Raw genomic sequence first — 10,318 nt, 5'->3', positions numbered from 1 at the left:
TGGGGCTAAGCAGGCAGTTAATTAACTGTCCCGCAAACTTCCCAACAATTTGTTGCTGCACTTGGGAGGGTTTTGCCAACAGGAAGCATTAGACCTGCCCTGCACAACCTTAACGAGGGCCGTGCAAACCCGCAGCATCATCTTCAAACTCTTGGACTCTTAATTAAACGAAATGAGGCCATCTGCCAGCCATCCCGCTCCAGTGCCAGCACGGGAGGGTGCCACGTGGTGAGCAGGAAAAGGAGGAGCGATTGATCTCCAGGCTCATAAATATTGTTAAGAGAGGAGCTGCCAGCACCTAATCGGTGACCTGTCACCAGTAATTTGGCCGGCGCGCTGATGAATCACTGAACGAGCTGAGCACTTCGATACTGGGTCTCCCCCATCACTCATCCATTTGCCACTTCAAAGGGTGGCAGAGAAATAGTGCAGATGACGGTGGGCGTGCGCCTTGCTGTGCAGGTTTCTGGGCCTGGCGCTAGGCAGGAGTTGCCATCAGAGCAGGGCTTTGCCAGGCCCTGGAGCCCCAGCCTGCACAGGATACAGGCACCCGCACTGCACAGGGGTGCTCGACCCGCCCTTCACGGGACTTTCACCCTCATCCCAGCCGCCGGCCTGGGCTCTGAAACATCATCTCCACTCCTTCATCAGCGGTCGCTCTCCCTTTTTAGCATCATGCCTGATTTTGCAGGGCCCCAAAGCCCAGCACGCTGCAGCTTTCTGGCAGGTCCCCTCTCAGCCCTGGAAGTCTTGATTCTGCAAAGTCCGCACTCGACTTTAAACACACGCTGTGCCAAGCGGCACCGTAATCTGTGAGCCAAGCAGCCGTCCCCGTCTTCACACTCGCCCCCACTCTGGGGCTCCGAGCACAACCAGCATCGCTCTCTGGCCCGCTTTGGTTCCTGCTCTGTCTGTCTGAGACTGGATGCCAGACCTGTGATGAAGTAGATTCGTTCTCGCTGACTTGCCTGGTATTACTCTCTCTCCAATTCTTTATACGTCTCTCTGTGTTTTTTCCCCTTACTGTCTCAGGGCATTAAAAGCTGTCTGTTCTGAGCTCTTTGCGGTGATTCATAGTTGGTTTTTCCCCTGACTGGCTCACAGTTACTTCAAGCCAGTCTCATCCCTATTTTTATAGCACAGGTCTGTGCAGGAAGGTTAGCTCAGTGGTTGGCTTGCCAGCCAGAGACTTTAGCAACCCTGGTTCAATGCCCTCTACTACAGACTGCCTGGGTGACCCTGGGGTCTGTGTGTGTCTTGGTTTCCCACCTGCACAATGGGGATAATAGCCTTGGACTACTGCAAAGGGATGTGGGGTGCCTAGATTTTTTTTTGGTAAAAAAATGTGTGTGTGTGTATGTATATATATGTGTGAGTGTGTGTATCTATATATATACATACACACAGAAGGTATGTGTGTGTATATATATATGTATGTATGTATGTGTGTGTATACACACACACACATACCTTCTAGTCACTGATCATTGCGTCCTTAACCCACCATAGGAGCCCATGCCCAGATGCTATAGTAGTCTCTGTCTCAGTGGTTACCAGGTTATAATGTCTGTGACTTTGGCTCTGCTCTCCAACCCGAGACTCTTCCCGAGGAGGTGAGTAGGCCGCGTGTTTATTTTCACTTTGCTCCGAGCTGAGCCCAGCCGCGCAGCGTAGAGCATTGCAATGCACCACGTATCCTGGACCCGCCTCCGGGCCTTGCAGCCGGGAAGCTGAATATAATTTTTCCGCTCCCCTGGCCCATATGGGAAAGGATGCAGCTTAAAGGGCTCGAGGATCTGCAACTTCAGAGCTCTTCCTCTTAGGGCACCGGGCACTGCACTGCTGGATGCCCCTGGGCAATTCTCTCTGCTCAGTTTGCTGAGCTATGAAGCAGATGAAGGCCTGCCGTATGTGCCTTGTGGGGTGCTGTGAAGATTAAGAGACTTATCCTTTGCTTGGTATCACAGCAGCAGCAGGAGGTCCCAGCTGAAATCACAGCCTCCATGTGCTAGGTACTGTACGTGTGCCGTGAGACAGCACGCAGCCCAAGCAGACAAGACAAATCATTGAGGGGTGACGGGTAAGTTGTTATGCTCATTGCACCCTGAAGAAGTGAGACAGAGATAGAAGAGACTAGCCCAAGGTGACCCAGTGAATCGGTGGCAGGGAGGGGAATGGACCTCCCCACCCTCTAGCCTCTCACTGCTTGAACTTCTTCCAGATCTCCTCCAAGTGCCATTGCTGGAAAGGGCCCCCACAGACCCGATCCTGCTGGGTGCTGTGGTAGCTATTCAGGTCTGGGAACTGTTGCCTCTGGCACACATTGCTGATTCCTGGGAGTGGGGCTCGGTGATGCTCTACGAGCGATCTCTAGCAGCGATGTGTGAGACTTGGCAGCCGTCTGGTGCAAACCTTTCTGGTCCTCGGGGGTGACTAGCAGGAGAAAGAACCTGCACAGCATCCGTTAAGGGGCCTGTGGTTGGAAACAGGCTCTCCCGGGGACATGGAAGGCCTGGAGGTATCAGTCCTAAGGTGGCAGACTTAGGTCCCACAGCAAAGCACAGCATAGCACAGCACAGCACAGCACAGCACAGCACAATCAGCCACTTCTAATTAAGTGCTGAGTGGATAAAAAGTTTATCTCTGACCCTGGTTTTAATGAGGAGGTTTGATGACCCCTCAGCCTGGCAGCTCCAACGGCAGAGGAGTTGCTCAGCCGTTCTTGCAGAGAGCTGACGCATCCCCTTGGCTTGGCACAGCCCCTGCCACTGCTCCGGCAGGTGGTTGTTTGCGAGCTGCAGACAGATCCGACGCGTCTGCCTTTGCTCACAGGAGCAACCTCCCCTCGCGGGGCCAGGCACCTACGTACCAGGGTGCCAGGTGGGCGGAGAAGATGGCAGTGTAGGGTCCTGGCAGAGGGGGAAACTGAGGCAGGCCTGTCCGGGGGATCAGCATTGTGGTCTCACTCCCTCCCTGACATTTCCACAGTCAGGCTGCATGGCCCCTCTGCATGCCTGATGACTAGCCAGGGATGGCAGATGGAGACAGATGCCTCGTGGGTCCCTGGGGATGCAGTAATGATGAAGAGCTAGACCCAAATTTCCCCCAATCTATAACCCCGTGCAGGCAAGAGACAAATGTGATGGAGGCGGGAGGTGCCAGCCGGCAGCCTGGGCATTCGGGGCAGGAGATGCAACCCCCCGCAGGGAGCCAAGCCAGGCAGTCATTTCCAGCTGGTCCCCGGAAAAGGCCACCCCACAACATGGTAGTTAATGAGCAGCAGCAGGTGCAGCACTAGCAGGGGAGAAGCAAAGCAAAGGGAAGGAGGAGAGCAGGGCAGGGGACAGGTAGCATAGCCTGCTGCCTCTGTCCCCACCAGCCACCTGCATCAGCTGAGCCAGGGGTGGTTTGGGAGATGGCCTAACTCACAGAGGACGCAGCAGGGGCCCAGCGACACCCAATGTCCCCTTGCTAGCCAGAAGGAAACACACTGCTGCTTTGCAAGTGGATTTGCCTTGCAAATTTGTTCTGGCTCCATATCAAAGGCTTAGTGAGAGTCTGCACTCACGGAGCCGCTAGGTTCCTCCGTCCTTCGGACCTGTGCTCCAGGGACAGGGTGACAGATGTCATTCAGGAGCTCAGAGGGGCAAGTGGCGGCTGTCCTATGCGACAGATGATAGAAAGAAACCAAGAAGCCCAAGCTCCAAAACACGGGGGCCTCAGGGCTGCGAGAGGCAGGGGAAAGAAGCTGGCAAAATCTGAGAGAGACCAGACCAAAAAAGTCTTCCAGCAAAATGGTGGATTTAAACATCTGTGGCTGCAAAGAAGAAAGCCAGGCAACTCCTGAGTGACAATAATTGATGGGCTGCATTTGACGAGATGCTGCCAGAGGAATTTCAATGACAAGCCGGCGTGAGGCTGACAAAGGAGATAAGACTGAAGTGGGAAAGGTACGGGAGCGATGGAAAGGGAGGAACAATCAACGGCGAGGGGAAGGTGCGGCAGCTCGGGCTGTGTGGGCTGCTCCATTTCCAAGGAGAAAGAACTTAGTGTATTTGAGGTGGCTCCGCGCCGGAGAGCGCACCCCACGCACTGCCTGCCAGCTGCTTGCAAAGGCACCTCCAGAAATACCTGCCTTCCTGCAGCCGTGCGGCCCCACAGGCCCAGGGCATCCGCACAGAGATGCCTGGCATCACTGTCAAGGCCCTTCCTGGCTGGCGCCCACTGTCCATCAATACCGAGAGGCTGATGCCCGCCTCGTGAGCTTGTCTCATCAGCCTCTGTCATTAAGTCTTCGAACAAGCATCTTCGGTGCTTTCTCCTCTGCTGCCCTTCATGCCTGCATCTGCAAAACTCTCCCCCGCTGCCCTCCTTAAAGAGGCTCTTCTCCACCAGGTAGCCTACAAAGCCCTGGGGATGGTCGGCTCACTGCTGTGCTGTGACCATCGCCAGACTGCTCCGGTGCCCTCCCACCTGTCCACATCCAACTACCGTCTGTTGATGAGCTCCTTGGAGCATCTTTCTGCCCTGCAGTTGTAGAGGACCCCGCTCCGCTGGGCTGTTGTCCGTGACTGGGCTTGCACAGTGCAAATAACAGGCACCAAAGCCTTTTGCATCCACAGACAGCTGCTGCCTGGAAAGACCGCTTTCTCTGTTGTGGCTCGGAGCTGCCTTCCTCCCCCTGGCAGATGCACGCAACCAGCGGACGTTTCGTGTTGGCTTATGAAACCTGCTTTCAATTAATCAGAATTGCAACATGTTAATAGGCAAAGCTTTAGTTAGACCCTTGAATTGACTCACTTCGTTGTTGTGTAAGTCAGGGACTGCGGGAACGGAGCTATATCTGGGATTTAGCTGGATGCATGAACCCTTTCCTTACCCGGGGAAGTCCAGGCTAAGTAAGTTGGGTCTCCTACTTGCATGGACTTTCAGTGGCTTCCTTTGACAAGTCCAGCCTAAGGGCCAGGTTCCCAAAAGGACGTAGGTATCCAAAGATATAGAAGTGCTGAGGTGAGTTAAGTGCCTAGGACTTCAAATCCTGCAGCCCCAGGAGGCCTCCAGGTCCCCCCTCCCAGCTCAGGCCGGGAGGCTTTGATTGACCGTTGACAATCTCGTGCAGGAAAAGGGGCTCTTTGCTATGGAGCAGCTCGAGACAATACAAGCCCGGAGTGCTTGTCTGCTGCTTTTCATTTGGAGATCTCGAAGCACGTCCCAAGGGTGGGGAAATCACATTATCCTCTCTCTTTTCTGCTGTTAGGGGGAGGTAATTGGCTTTGCTTAATGAGGCCTGTGGCAGAGCTGAGCAAATAGCCCAAGTGCCCTCTCTCTCTGCCTTGTCGATGCTTCATGAGGTTTCACGGCTGCCCTTAGGGAGACAGAGACCAACAGGGCCCATGGGAGGGAATCAAGGGAAAGGCATTATAGGAGGGTTAGCCAGAAGGTAATGGACCATATTTATCCCCACAAGAACTAGGGTGTGTTTGCCTTGGAGACGGTAGCGATGGCAAGGCAACAAGCTGGTTGGAGTATAACAGATTGGAGGGGCCGATCTCTTCTTGTCTGGGGGGAAAGGCCTGGGGGGATTTGCTTCCAGCTCCAACTTCCCTGCTCCCAGTCAAGTTACTTCACCCACATAATGAAAGGGAAACCAGCCCCTCTGTTGCACTGGGGCCTCTCTGCAGGACTTCCACGTGCATGTGTCCAACAGAGGAATTTAAGTGCCCTGCCTGGTGCAGGCATCCCCTTGCGATGGGAAAGGACACGGAGATTTCAGGCTTCCCCAGCAAATTAGCAGGTAGTTGCATTAATGGCTTGCTGCTTCTGGTGACCAGTTCAGTGTTGTACGAGGCTCTGAGGTTTCCCCTCAGTTGCAAAGGGTTTCATAGGACAGAGGCTGTACAAGCCACCAAATCCCTCCCAGCTTGTAACGGCGCGGCACGGAGCTGGGAAAACCTCACGACGGATGAGAAGCCAGCACCAGACCGTGGGGGTCCGAGGAGAGCGGGGAAGCAGCCAGGGTAAACCCAGAGTCAGGAGTCAGGGAAATGCTCAGGACACGTTGAAGGGAGGTGGGCGCATGTGAATCACTGAGCGAGCGAGCGAGCGCCGCAGGGAGTTCAAATGTTCAGCGCTGAGGGGCACCAGGCTTGCTTACAGCCAGCAAAGAAATGAGTGTGCTGGAAGAAGCCAGGCTTTGGATGAGGCGTGTGCTCGAGGGCAGCGTGGCTTGTCCTCTGCTGGCACCGCTCTCGTTGCCGCCACATGTACAAGCGCCCATTGAGGTCCTTCCTGAGGGTAAAGGCTCCAGCAACCTTGGCGGGTTTGGTGCAGGGTTTCAGAGCTCGCCTACAAGTCAGGCCCTGCAAGACCAGGCCCCGGGTGAATTGGTAGGAGGGCAAGTGGAAACCCTGGGGAACGGGCCTCATGGAGGTGAGCAAGTGGCTGGGTTGAAGCAGGGACCCATCCCTTGGAGAGGAACGAACATGGATGGCATGGGCACAGCCTTTCATCCTCTCCTCCCCTGGGACGAGCCCCGTGAGACTGGGATGGGGGGGTTGGATGTAATGCTCTGCCCTCCGGGTCGCCAGATCCCACTGAGGGCAGAGGATCCTCATTGCATTGTAGGGAAGGGCCAAGGCTGCCATAACCTGCGAGCTAGACCTGAAGGCAGGGCTGAGAGCAGGCCCCTCGCAAAGTAGGATGAGAACTAGAGGCAAGAATAGCACGAGTCCATCCAGAATCATGCAGCCTCCTTGCAGAAAGGGAATGGCCGTCGTTCAAATCCTGGGACCCCGGTTGGCTTCTGCAGGGCAGTTCTGCGCAGCTCCCAGCACAACGCTCTGCCTTCTCCGGGCACTGTGCAGGCCCCATCGAAAACAGGCCAGGAGCGGCTGCCCCCCCGCGTGCTGGGGCTGGAGTGCCAGGCGCAGAGCAAGGGCACTTGCAGACTGACCATGCCAGAAGGGATCCAGCCCGTGCCGCAGCCAGCACCACGGGTTTGCAATGCGCTGCTGGCCTCAAGAGGGCACCCTCACAACGCAGTATATGTCCGAGCCCGGAGGAGACCGGGGAGACGCGGGACCGTCACCTTGGGAGCTTTGCACCCACACACCCGCATGCAGAGCACCCCGCTGATCTCCAAGATGCTCAGGCCGGACTGGCCCAGGACGTCGGGGGGGCTTCACTTGCAGCTCTGCCTGGGCGAAGCGAACATAGCAAGCGTGTGACATGCCCTGGCAATGAGAGGGAAAGCCCCTAACGCAGCCCATCTGCGGCTCCAGCTGCTCTCCCCTTGGAGAGCCAGATCCCAAACCTGGGAACTGCAGTCAGGACCTTAGATGCGCTTTGGAAACAACTTCATTTCCATCGTTCGGTGCCACTGTTGTCAGCAAATGCCTCACCAGTGGGAGGAATGTGATAGCCTCAGCTCTGCAGAAGGATAGTGGGCAACCTGGGGATGCAGACAGAGGGAGCGGGATAATTAAGAAGCAGTTCAGGCAGCCGGCACAACCCAGTGAGACTCTGCTCTGTTGCGAAGGAGCACATGCCACGCTTAGTTGGCATCGTGTGCTAATAAAGAGAACAAGTCCCACTCCTCAGTTGCTCTTTTGTTCATTCAATTAGGCACTGCCATTCTGCATGTAAGAGCCTTGCTCTAGCACTCGTTTGATACGGCCACCCTTTAAATAAAGGGCACATTGCAAAATAGCAGGAGAGGTGCTTCACATCTAGCGAAATCTCTCCTCTCACGTGCAGGCCTTTGGATAACCCAAAAAGGGACTCTGCCCATATATCTGGCACTGACAAGGTGCCTTTCAGGGCAGGGCTTTGGGAGCTCAGTCAGCCTCGGGTGGATACCACGGTAGTGCCGATAGCAATTTGCTCATCGTCGTGTGCTGAGCCTTCATGCGACACTCTCTGGAGCTCTCGGCCACTTGGGACGTGCAAGGTGATGTCTGATAAATCATCAGGAGAAGAGGCCAAAAAAAGTTCTCGTTTAAGAAATCTGCTTGTGCGAGTGTCCGACCTGCGCTGGGAATAACCAGTGCAACACTCGGCCTTGAGTCATGGAGGGACTTGTGCACCCAGCAACCCCAAACATGTGTGGTCCCCTTAGTCTGTTTTTAGTCCCTGCATCTCCTTCGGAGCATCTTTCATTTCCAGCAATCTCAGACATTACACTTAATTATTCCAGGTGCAACATTTCCAGGAGTCAACGTGATTTTTAAGTTGACCCTGGCCCTTTGAGCATGCTCCGAGTCCTTCTTGAAAGACGGGCAAACTTGCTGCCCAAAGACACTTCTTTGTAGAAATGCATTTGCTAATGAATGACTCCACCCGTCTGCACTGAGAAGGTGACATGTCTCTTCTGACCAAAGCTGGACTCCTGGAGTCACAACTGTAGAGGTGAAGGTACCGCAAAATGTTACCTTATGGCACAGCTCTACCACCAAAGCCAAGCCACGTATCTTCTGGGTTGGAAAAGCGAGAAGCCCCTCTTCCCCCCTCCCCGCTTCATTCTCCTCCCAGGATTATAAACTGCACAGAAGGCTTTGCTTTTGTGAAAAGAATGCACTGTTTACTATACACCTTACTAGTTCATTAACAACAGTTAATTAGCCCATAGGTCTTTGTCATACTGCAAAGCAAAGCTCATTTTTGAGCTCCTAGGAATCTGCTCTCCTGTCCTTGAAATCTTTGCCTTCTCCTCCCTGTTCAGTATCGGCTTGGGAGGCAGTTTCTAGGAAGGCTGCCAGGTGATCTGTTCTCAGTGGGGAAAATCCAATAAGGCAGGCAGCTTTCCCCAGGTCCCAGGCTTGGCTTTGGGGGAATGAGAAGGGCAGCTTGGATCGCACCACCCTGGGTGCTGGAGATCATCAGCTTCTACAGGAGAGAGGAACAGATGGGGTTTGTGTTCCTACCCCTGCTGCTCCTGGTAACTCGCCACCCCCGTGCTGAAGTGCTCTGCTGTGACGGTGATAAGCCGCTATCTTTGTGTGCTTAGGATCAGGAAGGCAGTCAAGCAGATTTGCACTGCTTGGCTCAGGGAAGGGGGCAGCAAGCTTTCTGGGCTGCAACTGCACAGGTGAGGTGCTCGGCCAGGGCTCTCCAGTGGCTCTGTCCTGGGGGCTACACCTGCGTTGCAGACCCTTGGTCTTAAAAGGCTCATCCCGGCTCTGCTACAAACACCCATGTGGCCTTAAGTTAATGGCCTCGACTTATAGGTGCAGGCTGAAAATGGGAGAAGTCTTCAGATGGCTCCAGTGCCGCACTTGACCTCATGCCTCTGCCTCCATCAAATGCAGCCGTCGCCTACACTGTGCCAATGGTGTGTTGTTCAGATACCCAGCCTCGTCCGACGACCTGCCCCTCTGCCCTCGCCTCCTGCTTCCATAATCGTCCCCCAAGCTCAGGCTCGGGTGCGCGAGGGTGGTGGAGCGGATGTCAAGCGTCGCGGCGCTCAGACCCGGGGCTGCTGGCTCCAAGTCTCGCTCTGAGCAGAGGTGGCTGTTGCATAGGCGCGCAGCACCGCCGGGCTCAGCGCTGCCTTTCCCAGCTTGTTTTCCTTGTTTATCATAAATAATTGCAATAGCAATTAGTGGCTGGCTTTCCATTAATAATCCTCCAATCGCCTCCTTCTAGGAGCCAGTTAAACAGAATGTGGCGGATGGTAATGGTCCCTGAATGAGCTGTTTTGGAGAGGAAAGGCTTGCTACGAGAACTTGTTATGCTTGTATCTGCAAGCAAGTCTCAGCGTTAGCCAAAGGGAACATGGAGGCGCTGGATGATACAGGATTTGCCGTCCAGCCCAGCTCAGTGCCCTCGCTGTTGTCATCCCCGACACTGTTTCCAGCAGCCGGCCGATACCCAGTGCTTTGGAAGAAGGCGAAAAGCCTCCCGCAAGCAGTTGGCAGATCCGCGCGATGCCCTCACGGCTTCTTGGCCCTTGCCCACCGTCGTCAGGCCCGAGCTAGGGGAGCTGATCTCAGCCGCCTGTAATGAAGCTCCCTCTGCGCTGAAGTTATGCAGGCCTTTAAAAAAAAAGCAAAAAACCCAACCGCAGCAATTCTGCATCTCGGAAATCCTGGCACGGCTCTTGGCTGTAGGTTTAATAAGTCTTTGTTCCGGCAAAATTCCCTGGGGAGGCAAGACCTGGTTTAATAATAATTGTAAAAAACAGATCCGCGCTGGTCTGTGGCGCGGGCCCGTCCCCTCGCACCGGGCTGGGGCCGCGGGCCGCGGGCCAGGCCAGCACCCGGCAGCGCTGCTCTGCACAGGCGCCCCCCGAGGGGCTGGAGGCCCCGGCCTGCCAGAGGGG

This window comes from Crocodylus porosus, unplaced genomic scaffold (assembly GCF_001723895.1).
Source record: "Crocodylus porosus isolate Cpor-Errol unplaced genomic scaffold, CroPor_comp1, whole genome shotgun sequence".
Lineage (NCBI taxonomy): Eukaryota > Metazoa > Chordata > Crocodylia > Crocodylidae > Crocodylus > Crocodylus porosus.
Note: the sequence above shows the minus strand (reverse complement) of the source record.